The following is an 18,300-nucleotide window of genomic DNA, read 5'->3' on the forward strand; positions in this document are numbered from 1 at the left end:
TGCTACTATTCTGGGCGCAGGCCTGCTTATCATCACTCAGCATCGCTACTGTAGTATTAGCATGTAATCGCAGCTTTAGCCTCATACCTTAGCATACTTTAGCATACTTACAGATGTGTTAGCCTTATTGTTCCTGTGTTAGTAGCATTTCAACCATGCTGGCTGCCAGCTCTGTACATGTACAAATATAAAAAAGAGTCATAATTTATCACAGTAGCTTGCTGTATGTAAAGTATACCTAAATAAATTTAAACTGAATTGGAAATCAAACTGAATGGGATTTTGGAAATCAGCGGTGACTGATCAGTTAGCATTGCCACCATACTGTTAGCATCGCCACCACACCAGCCATGAGCCTCGATCAGCATTTCTACTACTCTTTTAGCATTTAGTGTTTGACCTGCCCAGCATCACTACCACAGTGTTAGCATTGATTTGAGAAGTGGGTACATCGGGGTGGGCTGGGCTGGTCTAGACCTCTCCCACCACCTCATCCACCAGTTGACCACAACCAGACCAAAAGCAGACCATTGCTACTGTGCCCTGAGTACCATTACCATCGCTATAGCACTGCTATGCTCAGTTAGCATTAATACCATTCCAGTAGCATAACCACCACACTGTTAGCATTGCTACCATGCTATGGGCCTCAATCAGCTGTTTTATTGCTCTTTTTGCATTTATTGGTTGCCTTGCCCAGCATCACTACCACGGTGTTAGCACTGATTTGAGAATTCACTGGTTATTTCCAGCGCTAAGCAGCACATACAGCAGCCCACAGGCCGGGGTGGGCCAGGGTATTCCGGGGTGGGTGCATCTGGACCTCTTCCACCACCTCATCCTTATTATAAGCTCAATACAAACAGAGCAAAAGGCTGAAATGAAAAACTAAATAATTGAAAAAATTTAAGGAAAAACCGTTTTATTCATGTTTTAACCTACATTTTTTTATTTTCGAATTAAGCTTAAAACTAAAAATTAAGCTTAAAACTAAAAAATTAAACTGCTAAACGTTACACTGACCGTTACCGCTCGTTTAGCATTATTACTGCTTCATTAGCATTGCTGCCACACAAGCAATTCTTCTGCTCTTTTTGCATTTAGTGTTTGCCTTACCCAGCATCACTACTACAGTGTTAGCACTGCTTTGAGAATTCACTGGTGATATCCAACGCTAAGCAGCACATACAGCAGCCCGCAGGCCAGGGTGGGCCGGGGTACGCCGGGGTGGGTGCATCTGGACCTCTTCCACCACCTCATCCTCATTATGAGCTCAGCCACAAGCAGAGCAAAAGCAGGCCCTCTGCCACCAGCCGGCCTTTTGCCACCCTGCCAGCCCCTCTCACACTGGGGGCTTTTTAAAGAGGATGTGGAGAAGCGCGGGATCGCCACAATGCTCTGAATGCAAAAAGCTCCCGGGCAAAGCTCTTCCACCGCAGATAAAGGAAAGCAGAAAAGCCACTTATCACACGGGGCTATCTGCTGCCCACATCTGAGGCGGGGGGCTTGGGAACCGGACCTTGTTATGTCAAGGGGAGTGGGGATGTGCTGAAACTGCCAAAAACAGAGCGCGAGATGGAAAGCGGGCGAGAGACACAGGGGGAGAAAGGGAGAGATGACACTGTGAATGAGCTTCCTGAATGACAGACACACTATAGAAGCGAGGGACGCCAAATCGGGCCGCGGTGACGTCGGCTCCGCTGTTGTTTCCAGGGTGTTTTTAGTTTGCTGGAATGGGGAGATTTCAGCACAGCGGGAAAAAAGTGAACATGGTTAAAGCCATTGTTTGGTGGAAAATCAAATTTGCAGAATTTTCCCATCAAAATTACCCTTAAAACCAGCCCTCAACCATTCAGAAATTGCTTGGGATCTTTGCTTTTGTAGTTCGTTGAGCAGAAGATCCTACCGCTGAATACCATGTCAATAAATTATATCATTAATAAACTAGGCAATTCATAAAACTGGCATTTACATCTGCAAAACCAAAAAGGTCAAGCTAGTTAATTGTTGCTGATACTGGTGTGCACATGGTGTTTAGATGCATGCAATAAAACAATAATATTGTTTTATTCATTATTTTGTTCTTGTTAAGCCCAGAAGTGGCAGGCCATGAAAAATATCAGAAAGGCAGAGAAGAAGAATGGTGAGAACAGTCAAGGACAATCCACAGACCACCTCCAAAGAGCTGCAGCATCATCTTGCTGCCGATGGTGTCACTGTGCATCGGTCAACAATACAGCGAAATAAGCCATTTCTGCAAGCACGCCACAAACAGAGTGGCCTGAGGTGTGCTTTGTGCTTTTGCACACCTCAGGCGACTCTGCTTGTGGCGTGCTTGCAGAAATGGCTTATTTTGCATCATTTCCATACAGCTTCTCCTTGTGCAAACTGCACTGTATTGTTGACCGATGCACAGTGACACCATCTGCAGCAAGATGATGCTGCAGCTCTTTGGAGGTGGTCTGTGGATTGTCCTTGACTGTTCTCACCATTCTTCTTCTCTGCCTTTCTGATATTTTTCTTGGCCTGCCACTTCTGGGCTTAACAAGAACTGTCCCTGTGCTCTTCCATTTCCTTACTATGTTCCTCACAGTGGAAACTGACAGGTTAAATCTCTGAGACAACTTTTTGTATCCTTCCCCTGAACAACTATGTTGAACAATCTTTGTTTTTAGATCATTTGAGAGTTGTTTTGATGAGCCCATGATGCCACTCTTCAGAGGAGATTCAAATAGGAGAACAACTTGCAATTGGCCACCTTAAATACCTTTTCTCATGATTGGATACACCTGGCTATGAAGTTCAAAGCTCAATAAGGTTACCAAACCAATTTTGTGCTTCAGTGAGTCAGTAAAAAGTAGTTAGGAGTATTCAAATCAATAAAATGATAAGGGTGCCCATACTTTTGCACCGGTAAAATTTTGGTTTAATGCATATTGCACATTTTCTGTACAATAAACCTCATTTCAATCCTGAAATATTACTGTGTCCATCAGTTATTAGATATATCAAACTGAAATGGCTGTTGCAAACACCCAAATATTTAGAACTAAAAATGATTTAGATTAATAGAGGTGCCCAAACTTTTTCATATGACTGTACCTGAATTCATACATAAGGCTTTTTTTTATAAGGATTTTAAGTGAACTATTTAGTTTGAAATATACAGTAAGTGGTATCGCTGGCAATGCTAACTTAGAACAATGCTAACAGTGATCGCTGATAACTGACTGTTTAAAAGGAATGCTGTCAACTCGGTTGCCAAATCATTTTTTTTTAGCTCTATAATCCAACATCCGAGGTAAAAGGAACGCAGCATTAGTAACCTGTAATGACCTGCAGTGGAACAGAGGCATTTATGTTTGAGGGAAATGTGTTTGTCCACATTTTATCAGGTAAAACAGAACCTCTGCTCTGAGCTGGTATTTTTCTAAACAAAGCTCTGAGGGTTTACCTCCGAGAGCTGTTTTGTTCTCTTGTTGGAAAACTGACCCTGTTGTTGTCAGCGCAGGACCCGAGTCTGCAGATACCATCTAGTGAAGGTTCTGCCAGAGAGTCAAACGTAAAAATAGATTCTGTTATTCCGAACTCACATGTTTTCATTTAAATGCTTATCGCACAGATGGGTTTTCAATCTGTGTTTGAAGACATTACGGCGCTCAGCTGTTTGGACGCCGTCCACCATCTGTGCAGCGGCAGAACGTTCTTGATGTTTGTCTTTGTGGAGTCTTGAAGGGCGGCGGGGTTAAGCAGTACGTCTGGCTTGGGGGGCTTAAGGTGGGTGGAGGAGTTTTGACATATTTTTTTTTATTATTTGGGTTTTGTAAGAAAACCTCATTTTACTTGTTTTGCATGTTTCACATGTAATGCCAGCATGAGAGATATCAGAGACATCAATCGTTCATGACGAGATTTGAGTACACTGTAAAATGTGATAAGTTGATCTTACTTAAAAAAAAAGGAGGAAACCGGTTGCCTTGAAAAAGTTAAGCAATTATAACTGTTATTTTCAAGTTAAGTTCACTTTATGCTTGCTATTTAAGTGTACTCAAATCATAGTTGAATCTACACAGTTTACTTGAGTTGTTCCTACTTTAAATATCCTGTAAATGCAAGTTGTTTTTTTTTAAGTGTGTAAAACCCGAGTTCACTATATTCAAAACTTTTGTTGTAACCGATTACCTAATACATTTTAAGTATGCAAATCGATTGTGACAGAAGCCAATGGAAAGGAGGCTGCCGATGGCAACAGACTAAACTCAGTTATTATAAGTTGATTCAACTCAAAGATCTCAGTTTGAACAGTACAGTATATGTGCCAACGAATGTTCAACTCAACTCAAAATAGTTGAGTATTGTTTAGAAATCTCCATTTTTATGTAAAACAGACTTAATTTATTTGAGTTCAAACTACTTCTAGGTTTACAGTGTAAACATCTGAGTTGAGGTTAAGTTGAGTTGGATGTCTTTGATACTGTTGAGATAGGAGAAAATATATTAAAATTATAAGGATATTAAAGGGGCATTAAACCTCTTGATTTTTGCTGACTCCACCCTCAGCTCAAATTTAAAAAGGGCTAAAAAGTTAGAAAGGTAGACTGGGAGGGGCACTGGGTGATGTATGGGTTTAGAGGTTAAGCTGATTGGCTGGGCTGCAGCAGAGGCAGTGTGCCTCTGATTAGCGGTGAGACGCAGATGGTTGGACGTCAGCAGGGGGGCGGTATTATTGATTAACTGATTTGCATATTGTTACTATTGCAAAGGTTTTTTTTAAAGGTTAGAAAAGGTTTTTAAAATGTTAAGCAGGACTGGTTTCATAACCTTAAAGAAACAGATTTTTATTTTTTTATTAGTAGTGTCAATCAATTAAAAAATGTAATCAGATTAATCAAAACAATATCCTGTGATAAACTAAGATTAATCTGTAATCTGTTGCCATTGGCAGCTTCTTTTCCATTGGCTTCTGTCACAATCTATTTGCATACTGGGCGTGTCCAACAGTTTCTGACAGACACTCACCATCAGTGTGTAGTGATTCCCCCTGGGCTACCTTAGAAATAAATCAACTTCCTCTTTAGTTGTTATAACTTGTTATAACTCAAGTTTTTATCACCCATTACTTAAAAGAATTGAGCAAATCTATCTATAGCAATTTATCCAGTCTTACAGTATAACAAAAATAAAAAAAGTTAAGTCAACTTCCTGTTTAGTTGTAATACTTTGATGTTTTAAGTTTTCATTACCCATTACTTAACTTTTTTAAGGCAACCGGTTCCCTCAAATTTTTTAAGTAAATTCAAGCTGTTATGACAGTAATGGTCAGAACTGACAGAATAACTTTTTATTAATCTTTATTTATGGTTCTCTTATAAACAAAACCATGTTCAGATTTAATATGAAGCCGTATTTGATGGAAATGAAGAAGCAGAACTGCTCCTGCAGGGAATCTGGATCTTGGTGGACGGGATGGGGAACAGGGGGATGTGGGGGGAGTAGTGCTGAACATCAGTCACTGCAGGACGTCATTTGGAGAAAGTGGAGAAAAGTGCGTTGGGGAACTGGGAAGTGTGTTAGGGAACTGCATGGGGGAATAAGGACTTATGTGTGAAGACTGGTGGAAATCGACTGGCAGATCCAGTTAACGGTTCACTTGTTCTTTCAGGAGCTCTGGGAATAGACTGATGATTGAAGGGGGGGGGGGGGGGGTCATGGAGGGAAGATAATATTGAACATTTCTATTCATATAACAATAAAAAAAAAAACATATTATAGTATTATATTGATCTGTGTCACACTGCAGGATATTGACTAAAGGTTAGTGTGGCTAAAGTGTTAAATTGGTCCACAGTCCACAGATTTCAAATACTAGAGTCCTTTTAGTGATACAGTAGATGATTTTTGATTCCATAAAAAGAATGAATTAATTTACATGCACAGTTATACTTGGATAATTGCAGCTTTGCAGTTATCTTATTATTTCATTATTATTGATTATTATTGGTAATGTAAACAGCATAATCCAATTTCCAGAGGTGGAAAGTAATTAATTACATTTACTCAAGTTACTGTAATTGAGTAGATTTTATGAGTAATTTGTAATTTTTAAAGTAGTTTTTAAATAGGTAATTTTACTTTTACTCAAGCACATTCTGACACAAAGTAATACACTTTGCTACATTGGAAAACTCCTGATTACTCAGTAAAAAATAAAATGCTGAGGGAAAAAAACAATTGTTTGAATTAAAAAATGATTGGCACGTGGTGCACGGGTTGTAGGTACTTTTATCATTAAACAATCTGCTTAAATCTTAAAAAAAAAAACTGTAAATAGCAGTTAAAGCATAGCAATGGCAAGTTAAAAATAATAATGAGCTGTAAAACTATAAAAATACAGTTTATAGTCACATATATTACCATAACTTTTTAATAGTAAAGAAAAAAATGGATCATAGAAACCTGTGGCACTTGTTTTATGGGGTGGTCTGAACAAATACTGCCTGAAAGGTCCAAATTATTACGTGCAATAATAGTTCATTAAAAATTATTTAATTTATGATTTGTTTTTACTTTTTTACATCAAATAATTAAAAGTGACTATGTAACTTTTACTCAAAGTACATTTTAAATTGAGTACTTTTTTACTTTTACTCGAGTAGATTTTTAGATGGGTACTTTTACTTTTACTTGAGTAGAATTTTAGCAAAGTAAAGGTACTTTTACTTAATTACAATTTTTCAGTACTTTTTCCACCTCTGCCAATTTCCTAGAATATTTAGACAAAGGTCGAAAAATCGCATAAAAAATCTGATAAATAGAGCTGGATTTGAGCTCAGTAATCAGATTTCTAAGTGTAATTAAACTTTTAACTGGAGTATTGTGAGATTTCTCAGTCTGCGCCTGCCTGAAAACAGACTCAACCCTATAGGGTTAAAGAACCCTTTGTAGCACATTTATTTATATTTAAAGCTGTTCTCACACAAACTAAAAAGTCTGGATACAGGACAGACTCTGGGCTGATTTGGGGGAGGAGCTTATTATTATCGCTGGTTTGTTTTCACACATAAGAACTCAATCCGAACCATGGATTGTTTGCATTCCATTGAATTCCATACATCACTTTTCTGTGTGTAGAAACCATAAAGCTTCGTTCGTTTGCTGTTTTTTTATTTTTTAAACCATCACTGATTGTGAAAAACTTCACCCTAGATCTCAAACAGCTTGGACTGTGTGTCTCTCCACTCTTGCTCCAATCAGTGATGGTTTGGAGAGACATGTTTGTCATCTGCTGGTGTTGATCCACTGTGTTTTATTATCAAGTCTAAAGTCAGTGCAGTTTTGTTTTTTTCGCAAACTGCCCACACTGCCAAAAGTACCAATTGGTCTTATATAATATTCTAATTTTCTGAGATACTGATTTTTGAGTTTTCATTGGCTGTAAGCCAATAATCATGAACAAATTACACTGATATTATGTTTTTTGAGGTGCACTAGTATATTAAATAAAAAATAGCATTAAAAACTTAGACCTACAGTACAGGCCGGAAGTTTGGACATACCTTCTCTTTTTCAATGTGTTTTCCTTATTTTCATGACTATTTACATTGTAGATTCTCACTGAAGCATCAAAACTATGAATGAACACATGTGGAGTTTTATGTACTTAACAAAAAAAGGTGAAATAACTACAAAAAAAACATGTTTTATATTCTAATTTCCTCAAAATAGAGCCACTCTTTGCTCTGATTACTGCTTTGCACACTCTTGGCATCATTCTCTCAATGAGCTTCTTTAAGAGGTGGCCACCTGAAATGAAAAGTTTTCCAACAGTCTTGAAGGAGTTGAAGGGGTTCCCACAGGTGTTTATTAGTTTATTAGCACTTGTTGCCCCTTTGCCTTCTTCACTCTGTGCTCCAGCTCACCCCAAACCTCAAATCTGGATTGGGTTCAGGTCCGGTGACTGTGGAGGTTCAGCTCATTTTTTGTTAAGTACATAAAACTCTACATGTGTTCTTTCATAGTTTTGATGCGTCAGTGAGAATCTACAATGTAAATAGTCATGAAATAAAAAAAAAATAAAAAAGAGAAGGTGTGTCCAAACTTTTGGCCTGTACTGTATATCGCAGAGCGTTTTCTGGAGCCCAACCGAACAGGAAAGTGGTGTTAAATCGAGTTGAATTTGGGTTGAGCATCATCTCAGGCTCAGGCACACAATCTAAACTCTACTGTAGGCTCATCCAGAGTGCAGTTTAAATCAATAAGAGTTTATAATTGTTTTATAGTTTAGAATAAAACGTGAGTGAACCGGGAGAATAAAGGCTTGTGTGAGGATCCTGTTAACTGCTCACTTTCTTCAGGAGTTCTGGGAATACTCAGATGATTGGAGAGCTGGATTATGGAGGGAAGAGAATATTGAAAACAATCTATTCATGTAACAATAAAATATATTGTATTATATTGAACTGTGTCGCAGTGCAGAGTATTGATGGTTGACTAATGAAATAAAGGCAATAAATCGAGTCACTACAAACCAAATTCCAAAACAGGAACTTTACAGGAACCAGAAAAATCCTTTACCATGAGGGATGAGGATGTGCTGGAGGTTCTTTTGGTACTTTGCTTTATTATTTTTTAATAATTTATCCCTAGTTTCATCTAATTTTCTTCAAAATGCATTGTAACTAGTGGTGTCAATCGATTAAAAAAATGATCAGATTAATCACAATATTTTTTATGATTAACTGCGATTATTCACACTTATTTTGCTTAAGACGCAAGTTTTCATAGTATATATTTACATGAAAATAAAAGAATGAATGTAAGAAATGTAAAATTCAATTATATTTATATAAATGGTGCCTGAAATTAAAATACTAGTATTTACATGTATGTTTGAGGGGAGATAAAGCCAACATTTGGGAACTGGAATAAAGAATGCATGATAAACTGGATAGAGGAAACTTTTTTTTTACTTTATTATTTTAAACATCTCAGCTTGATTGTAAGGATTTCTGAATTAGAGCTTGTAGTTGTGTAAGTTTCTATGGTCCGGATCAGTTGTTGAGTTTGTTTATTTGGAGAGTTTCTCCCTCTGTTTGGTTTGTTTTCACACAGGAATAAGCGCACCTAAACGCATCGAAATGCGCACCGAAATGCGCACCAATAAACCACTCGAGCACATCAGAGTCTCCTCTGATTGGTCAGAGCTGTCTATCATGGGAGCAAGAAAGTAAATATAGTGAGAAGATTCTGCGTTCCAGCGCTTATATCTGTATATCTGTGCAGTGTGAAGCTGATTTAACACAGAATGCTAAAAAAAATTGCAGCTATGCTTTTAAAACACAGTGTTTTTAATGGCCTGTGCAGCACAGAGTCTGAACACTGCACATGCCGTGGTCAGTGTGTAAACAGCATGGAGCAGCAGAGAATATGTTTGTTCATAGCAGTATATTATCAGGCTAATATGGTATATCAGATTAAACTCTGCCTTATCAGCAGTATAGTTTAATTAAAAAGAAGTATATTTAATAGCTGGGTCGGACAGAGACCAGATTATGTTCTCACCAGAAATATTATTAATAATAATAATAATAATAATAATTCCAAACTAATTGCATATGTTAACATTTTAAGGAGCCACAAACTTTAAACCATATTTTTTAATTAATAACTAAAATGTGTTTATTGAAGTAATAAAACATACCTACAGTCCTACTTAAAAATAAGATTATAAACATTTCCTAATCTTTAAAAATCCTTTTATTGTAGTAATTTCTTCATTTCTGCCATTTCTGCAGCGCCCTCTCAGTTACTATACAGTAACTACAGTACAGTACTATAGGCATGGATAATTTTCCATCACTTACAGTTTGCAAATCATTCAATCAATAATACCGCCCTCCTGCTGACGTCCAACCATCTGCGTCTCACTGCTATCAGAGGCTAGACACACTGCTGCTGCTGCAGCTCAGCCAATCAGCTCTTTCTTTTTCCTGCCCTGCTTCTAAACCCATACATCACCCAGTGCTCCTACCAAACTATCCTCCTATTTATTTATTTTTTTGCCTTTTTGAAATTTGAGCTAAAGGTGGAATCAACAAAAAATCAGAGGTATTAGTTACCCTTTAACGTTGTCAGCACTTATTGTAACAGAGTGTTTTTATGAAACGTAAAGCGATTAAACTTTTAAATGCTGCGACATAAAAGACACAAAACTTATATTGATATTGACCCTCACGTTCCCACTCTGGTCCGTCAGCAGGACGTCCAGAATTGCATCGGGCAGAAGCACAGCCTCGCCGGGAGTTAGTTCGTCATTGAGAGTTTATTCCTGAGAGTTTGTCATTAGGAGCCTGTCATTGGCTGGTTTAGCAGGACGTGCCTGGCTCCCAAATTAAAGTACACGGTGCCCAGTTCAGGACACTGGTGTGAAATCTTCTCCACAACAGATCTGGAGCTGCTTCTTGGAAGGCTCCATCAGCAGGCCCGTCACGCAGCGGCTCCGCGGACAGCTGTCCACCACCATTAGCCCTCAGCCAGCCGAGGAACACGAGCTGCCGTCTCTCGCCTTTTCAGGTGAGTGGAGACGAGAGCCTGGCGGATCTCTGGAGGACGAGGAGCTGTTCGGAGCTGGGCTCTTTCTCTCTCTCTCTCTCTCTCTCTCTCTCTCCCCACTCTCTCTCCTTCTCTCTCTCTCTCTCCCTCTTATTTTAGGAGGTTTTTAAAACATTTCTCTTTTGTATTTGTGTGATTTCTGCTGTTTGTTTGACTGTGTTCTCTCTTCTATCACATCAGTTAGCCTCAATCTGTCAGAGGTGAATGCAGATACCCGCCCTGCCAATCACGTCCTGCCTTCCTTTGAAGTCTGAATGGCTGTTCCTTTGAAGAGCAGGTGTGGAGATGTGGGTAGAGTAGTCAAGTAGCAGGTATTACAATACCGACTCAGAAAAAAAAAAAGAAAACGCTGGAACAGTGTGAAAAATTAATTTTAAAACCCAAGATATTTCACATCATTGTTATACGAGTGGACGAAAACAAAATTCCTCTCATTCCTCCACATGTTTGTGGAATCACAAAATTATGACATCATTATCATGGGCAATGTGTCATGACAATATACTAGTGCATCTCAAAAAAATTTATATCATTAAAAAATGGATTCATTGCAGTAATTCAGTTTAAAATGTGAAACCCATATATTATATAGATCAGAGGTGTCCAAGCTACATTTGCGGCCCGTTTCCTTTTTTGGAGCGGCCCGCGAGGTATTTTAGAAATAGAATGAAAGTTGGCCCGCTGTTAAGCAGGTTTTTATAATGTGAGATTCAAAGTTTGAACGCTAGGTGTCAGAAACGTGCTCTAAAAGCGGTGAGAGTGAAGTTGTAGCGCAACAAACGGGCCAAAGAGTCTAAAAGCGGAGAGAGTGCACAGTTCTAGCGCACAAAAACGGGCCAAAGAGTCTAAAAGCAGAGAGGGTGCGCATTTCTAGTGCACAAAAACAGCCCAAAGAGTCTAAAAGCAGAGAGGGTGCACATTTCTAGTGCACAAAAACAGCCCAAAGAGTCTAAAAGCAGAGAGGGTGCACATTTCTAGCGCACAAAAAGGGGCCAAAGAGTCTAAAAGCGGAGAGGGTGCACATTTCTAGCACACAAAAACGGGCCAAAGAGTCTAAAAACGGAGAGGGTGCGCAGTTGTAGCACAGAAAAACGGGCCAAAGAGTCTAAAAGTGGCGAGAGCGTTCAGTTGTAGCACAGAAAAATGGGCCAAAGAGTCTAAAAGGGGCGAGAGTGTTTAGTTGTTCTGCAGAAAAATGGCAAATGAGTCTAAAAGTTGCCGTAATTAAGGAGTTTAATATTAAGAGACATCATGAGAGCCTTTGGCCTGTGACTTCAAATACATTTCTCCCTTCTGGCCCCCAACAAAAAAAGTTTATAGATGTAATACACGCAGAGTGATCTATTTTATTGTTGATAATTATTCCACACTTTTACACCAGAATACTGCTTATACTGTTACATGCTTGCAGGGATGGCTTACAGCCAATGAAAACCCAAAAATCAGTGTCTCGGAAAATTAGAATATTATATAAAACCAATCAGTACTTTTGGCAGTGTGCCAAATCCTGCTGGAAAATGAAATCTGCATCTCCATAAAAGTTGTCAGTAGCAGAGGGAAACATGAAGTGCTGTAAGATTTTCAGGAACTACGTAAACAAAGCTGTAATTCTTAAAAAAAAAAAAATATATATATATATATATATTTTTTTTTTTCTTTCTTTTACAGTCAAACAAGCGCTGGATGTTAATCTACACATATATTTCTCTCCTAAAAATTTTTATTTGGATGAGAAAAAAAGCGCTTCCATTAATTTACAGCAAGCTTAGATTTTCTACGTTTTCTCTAAGGGTGAGTTTTCAGTGAAGTTTCTCCAGCACTAAGGCTGGGTGCAGCAGCATTAGCATTAGCTGCTAACTGCAGTGATAGCTGGACGTAAAGACCACCTGACAGCGCTAGACTGAGGAAACCCCAGCTTGTGATTTGTCCCACGTAGCTTGTTTTAACACAGCAATAATGCTAATGCTAATGCTAATGCTGCTGCACCCTGCCTTAGTGCTAGAGAAACTTTGCTGAAAACTCACCCTTATAACAACACTGTACTTCAGCAGAGTGGCTTTACTACTCCTTAATACCTGACTGGTAGAATTTATATATAAGGTGCACCGGATTATAAGGAGCACTGTTGATTTTTGTGAAGATTAAAGGATTTTAAGTGCGTCTTAGTGTGAAAAATACAGAAGTTGAGCCATAAATAAAACTTTAAATAATTCACTGGGTTCATTGGGTTCATTGGGTTCATACTGTTTGCAAATAAAACTATTTTTTTTTTTACATTTTCAATACTGACCTTTTCCCATTTGGGTCTGTATTTAGAATAATACTCACTGAATCAGATGTATAAATAGCTGATGTGCTTCATTCAGAGGAGAGTTAAAATAAAATGAGTCTTTGTCTTGGATGGTACTGCTCTCGCTGGGCAGCATTTTAACCAAAAATAATCTTGGCAGGTATGGGATTTGGGACGCACTTCAGAGCCAGAATACGTCATCAAGTCCAGCACAAGATCTACTGACATAAAAACCCACTACTGTTACAGAACAGGGTATTTAATATCTGTGGAAAAGCTTTCTAACCAAGGCATTCAGCTACTCTTAGCTGATACAGACGTGCAAAAGCACACCCAAAGCTAGTCCCTGCAGTGTAGAAGTACTGCCAATAGAATAGGACTCTCTAAAAAAACACCAACAATAATATAAATCTGTTGCCACCATAGCTAATGCCAGATTTGGTCAATAAAGCCAGATTTGTAATGTATCTGGAGTGATACAATTAATAAAATAAATCAAGTCCAAAAACACATTTTTAAATTTTATTCAGGAAAATCTTCCAGACAAAAAAACGATTTTGAGATGCAAATGGGAAACAAAGGAAATTCAAATGAGAGTGAGATCTGGGTCTTAGTAAAAATGAACCCTCAAAAAGTAAAAAAAAAAAAAAACTGAAAAAATCCCAGCCTGTGCACTTGATAATATTTGATCATATTTTTTCAGCTCATCTGATCTTTCAAAAGATATTATTTAAAACTGCGTCGAATGTCGAACATTTATTACATGTTTGAATATCTTTGCCCGTTTCTCAAAGAGTCACACTCACTACAGCACAGCATGCAATGTTCTTTTCAAGGACAAGATAACAGGCTGGCTGAGTGTTCACAGTCTTAGAGAGAGATCAGTCTTAACACTGGATCAAGAAACGATTTAACATCACAGCCAATATAAAATACACAGTGCTATGAAAAAGTTTTTCATGATTTTTCCTTAATAAATCATTGGTTGTTTGGATCAGCAATTTCAGTTAAATATATCATATATCAGATGAACACAGTGATATTTGAGAAGTGAAATGAAGTTTATAGGATTTATAGAAAGTGTGCAATAATTATTTAAACTAAATCAGGCAGGTGCATAAATTTGAACACCCTTGTCGTTTTATTGATTTGAATAACTTCAGCACTAATTATTGGAACACAATTTTTTTTAGTAAGCTAATTGACCCTTGACCTTCATACACAGGTCAATTCAATTATGAGAAAGGGTTCCCATTGTTTTTTACAAAATAGCTCAAGCTCAGCCAGGTTGGATGGAGATGGTATTTAGGTCAGGGCTTTGACTGTAGCTCTGGCTGAATGTTTAGGGTCATTGTCTTGTTGGAAGGTGCTAGAAGGTCTTTTACAGCCTTTTTTAAAGAGTGCCCTTCTAGAGTTTAGCTCCATCCATCTTCCCATCAGCTGTCCCTGCTGAAGAAAAGCATCCCCATAGCCTGATGCTGCCACCACCATGTTTCACTGTAGGGATGGTGTGTTCAGGGTGATGAGCAGTGTTACTTTTCTGCCACTAATAGCGCTTCGCATTTAGGCCAAAAAGTTCAACTTTGGTCTCAATTGACCACAGCACATTCTCCCACAGCACTTTTAATAAGTCTTTCTTTTAACAATGGGTTTCTTGCTGCTGTTTCATAAAGGCCAGATTTGTAAAGTTCACAACCTATAGTTGTCCTGTGGACAGATTCTCACCCCTGATCTGTGGATCTCTGCAGCTCCTCCAGAGTGACCATGGACCTCTTGACTGCTTCTCTGTCCAGTGGTCTCATTGCTTGATATGTCATTTTGGGTGTACGGTCATGTCTTGGTAGGTTTGCACTTGTGGAATACTTTTTCGTTCATTTTTGGATGTTTGATTGAACAGTGCTCCTTGGGACGCTCAAAGCTTTGGATATGATTTTATAATCTAACCCTGCTTTAATCTCCTTCACTACAACTTTATTTCTGACCCGTCTAGTGAATTTTTCTCGAGTCTTCATGACGCTGTTTGTTCTCTCGTGTTTTCTAACAAACCACTAAACAGAACTAAATTACACACAGTTGGAATCGATTAACTAAATAAGTGACTTCTGAAGGCAATTGATTGCACTGGATGTTATTTATTTATTTTTTTAGATTTTTATTTGATTAAAATTTAAAAACCCACGTATCATGTTAATTCCTCTTCACTTCCTTCTTCAATTATTTACTACTACTTTGTGTTGGTCTTTCCTTTAAAATCTCAATTGTGCGCACATATAAGTGTGTGGTTGTAATGTTACAAAATGTGATTAAATTTAAACTGTATTAATTTTTTTGCAAGTCACTGTATTGTGCAGCAGTTCACATATTGACAGGTGTGTTCTAGTTTTATTTTTAGTTTTAATTTAGTTCGTTCAGATTAGGCCTCTGCTCTTGGGTATAATGTGTGTTTTAATTAGCGTCTCCTCGCTATCAGGGGTTCTAGATCTAGATTTCCACAGATGTTCAGCAGCTTTAGAAGGAAGCAGTTGAGCCTCTAGGTTCTGGAACCGGCCTGAAGAGGCGTAAAATCTGTCGCCTCTTTTTGACGTAATCCTCATTGTGCTTCAACAAGGCACTTTTTTTCACATTCGGCCTTTTTTCTCCTAGCGTTCCAAATCCCGTCTATTCTCCGCGCAGCTTTTAAAACTCATTCCAGCCTAAGACGCTTGAGCAGATGATGGGTTTCTCATGTCCTGCCCGGCTCCGGAGCTCCCGGCCCGAGCCTCCATTAGCATGCAAAAGAGCGTAGGAATATTCGGGATTATGACGTCCTGCACGCACAAGCCCATATTTCACGTTTAAAATGATTACGGCTCCTGCCGGGCCGCAGGGACTCCCCGCTGCCTTGTCGCTTCTCCTTTATTGGGCCGGCGATGATGAGGCCGGTGTTCGGACCCGCTCCGTCTGCTGCCCCGTAATTGTATCCAAAAGTGTTATTTGTGCCCGCGGAGCTTCGGCGGGGTCCCCGCTGGGCCTTGGCTGGGCCTGCGTCGCCGGGTAATGAGCCTCGGTGGATGCTGGGAGACCGGCTTCGTCTGTGGAAGAAAAAAAAGCTCCGTGTTCCCCCAGGACCTCCGAGAACGGGCCGCGGTTCTCCGCCACTGTAACCGGAGGCCACGTTACCATCCAGACACCATCCATCACGGCCCGGCGGCCCGAGAGCGCAGACAGAACCGCCTGATTAATCACTGCTGCCCGGCATCGCCATCGCAGAAATGATTGAGTTTGAGCGTGAGCCTTCAACCCCCCCCCCTTCCAAAACCCTCCCCTCCGCCCCCCCCCCCCCCCCCCCCCAGCCTCTCATCAGGTCTGTATAATAGATTAGATTACGGGTGGAATTGCTCAGCTTTTCCAGGCCCGTTTATAACACTCATGCCTCTTCCAGTCCAAATACAAAAACAACGCCAACAATCAAATGTACACAGCTATTCCTCCTCCACCCACGCCACCAACCCTCCACTGCAGCCGGAGTAAATCAGCCCAGACACCGCCGCTGATTCTTTCATTAGCACTGTCAGGAGCTAGGAGGTTAGCTAATATGCAGCTAATAAGATAAACAATGGAAGAGTACGTACACAAATTAGCATTAGGCTAACTGCATGTGCTTCACACACGTACATCAGGAGTTGTTAAGTAAAAAAAAGAGGTAACAACACCATATAAAGGCTACAACCTTGACAGTGTTATACAAACAACTACAGCGAGAAAGGGTTCTAACTCTAGACATACTAATAAGGATGTACATAGGATAACAAAAATACTATTTTGCTAGGTGGGCGGGTCTTTGAGCTTAGAGGACCTATCAGTGTGCTTGGGTAAATCAGCCAAGAAATGAGTGGTTCCTAATGTGATTCAAACTGGAGTTGGTTGGTTAATGCAACTAATAAGCAATGGAAGCCTATAAGCTTATTAGTTACTACAGAAAATATAATCAATAATGATCCTTTAAGGTTTAGGTTTGGAATAGGTTTAAATTAGTTCAATGAATCGAGAAAGTTGTAGTTCCAAGTAGAAAATTATAAATTATAACTGGAATAGGCTGGATTTCCTACTCAGAAATTCACAAAAAAACCCTCATCAACCCAGAGTTCAGAATCCAATATGGCTGCCCCACACCCATTAGGCCTAGTATCTCCTGTTATAAACTAATGAAACACCAAACATTTATTGGCTGTTCTACTGAATATGGACACAATGATCAATCACGTTGACTTATTTGAGTTTTTGCCAAACAATTACTTTAATGCTGACACATCTCTAGGTGACGCTGATCCTCTGAATGGTTCCAGACTTGGTATAATGGGGAAGTGAAGTAAGCAATTTCTCCTATCAGTTGATCAATAAACTATAACACAGTTAAAAAAAATAGCAGCGCCAGGGCAAAGAATGCAGAGGTCCTGTATGATTAATTACTGCTGAGATGAGGGGGTGGTGTTGGTGGGGGTGGTGTTGGCAGGGGGAGAAGAGGTGTGGGGAAGTTTGTATTAATCATATTTTTCTGGACAGTCCATTTTGAAAGGAAAGGTGGCCTAAAGAAACTCTGTGGTAATTTAATAGTTTGGGAAAAACATGTAAACCTGATAAATAACACAGAAAGACAGCTCAAACTGGTTATGTTGGTTACACTGGTTTACCCGTAGGTTTATTTGAGTTTGATGGTTTATCTGCATGGTTTACAAACATGATCAACCAGATCAAATTAGACAATCAATCAATACAACAAAGTATGAACAAGCTGGTCCACCAGAATGACCAAGTTGGTTGATTCAAATGACGAGCAAAGTTCTAGCTATTTGATTAGCATTAACAGCATGACCAATCTGGTTGACCAGTATTCCACATTGGCAACAAGCATGACCATAAAGATCACAGTGGTTGAACAGCATAACTACACTGGTTGAGCATCACCAACATGATTAACATGGTTTACAAGCAAGAACAAGCAGGTTGACCAAAAAGAACAGCATGACCAAGATGGTCAACAAGCATAACCAGGAAGACCAAACTGGTTGTTGACCAGCAAGACCACCAAGCATGATGACTAAGCCTTTCGACCAGCAAGACTAGAAAGAGCAAGCTGATTAATCAGCTCACAATCACACTGACTGAGCATCACCAACATGATCAAGATGGTTGACCAGCAAGACCCAGATGGTCAACAAGCATAACCAGGAAGACCAAACTGCTTGACCACCATGACCAAGCTGGTTGACCAGAATAAAAAGCATGACCACAGTGGTTGAACAGCATAACTGCACTGGTTGAGCATCACCAACTAAATCAAGATGGTTTACCAGCAAGACCAGCATGACCCAGATGGTTAACCAGCATAACCAACATGACCATAGTGGTTGAACATCATT

At 39.3% G+C, this 18,300-nt stretch overlaps 1 protein-coding gene across 1 annotated transcript in view; it reads right to left on the reverse strand.

The window, feature by feature from the left end:
• Nucleotides 1-18,300, reverse strand: part of efna2a (ephrin-A2a) — a 134,480-nt gene that overhangs the window by 34,174 nt on the left and 82,006 nt on the right. The window lies entirely within an intron of this gene.

The sequence above is a fragment of the Astyanax mexicanus genome, chromosome 18 (assembly GCF_023375975.1).
Source record: "Astyanax mexicanus isolate ESR-SI-001 chromosome 18, AstMex3_surface, whole genome shotgun sequence".
Classification (NCBI taxonomy): Eukaryota; Metazoa; Chordata; class Actinopteri; order Characiformes; family Acestrorhamphidae; genus Astyanax; species Astyanax mexicanus.